This window comes from Epinephelus moara, chromosome 15, assembly GCF_006386435.1.
Source record: "Epinephelus moara isolate mb chromosome 15, YSFRI_EMoa_1.0, whole genome shotgun sequence".
NCBI lineage: Eukaryota > Metazoa > Chordata > Actinopteri > Perciformes > Serranidae > Epinephelus > Epinephelus moara.
The window spans coordinates 6,477,181-6,477,730 of NC_065520.1; positions in this window are offsets into that span (position 1 = coordinate 6,477,181).

The following is a 550-nucleotide window of genomic DNA, read 5'->3' on the forward strand; positions in this document are numbered from 1 at the left end:
ATCTGTTCTGTACGACATCTATTGCACGTCTGTCCGTCCTGGAAGAGGGATCCCTCCTCAGTTGCTCTTCCTGAGGTTTCTACCGTTTTTTTTCCCCGTTAAAGGGGTTTTTTTGGGGAGTTTTTCCTTATCCGCTGCGAGGGTCATAAGGACAGAGGGATGTCGTATGCTGTAAAGCCCTGTGAGGCAAATTGTGATTTATGATATTGGGCTTTATAAATAAAATTGATTGATTGATTGAAATAATAAACGCTGTAAAAATCCTTCACTCTGTAAAGTTTTAAGGGTATTATTTTGACATTATTGTGCCTATGAGAAAGGCCTTAACTTTGGTGATTCCTTAAAACATGTTAAGTGTCTTAAAGAGGAGTTACACAGTGCCCCAAAACACAGGGTCAGTTTTAAATAAATCAACACACCCAGGAAATCAGGTTTGAAACATTCAAACAGAGGACAGCAAAACACAGCTTTTCAGCCTGCTGTTAAATCACTCTTTAAACTGATTCTACGAGAGGAACAAGGAACTTTACTCACAAGTTAAGCTGTCATT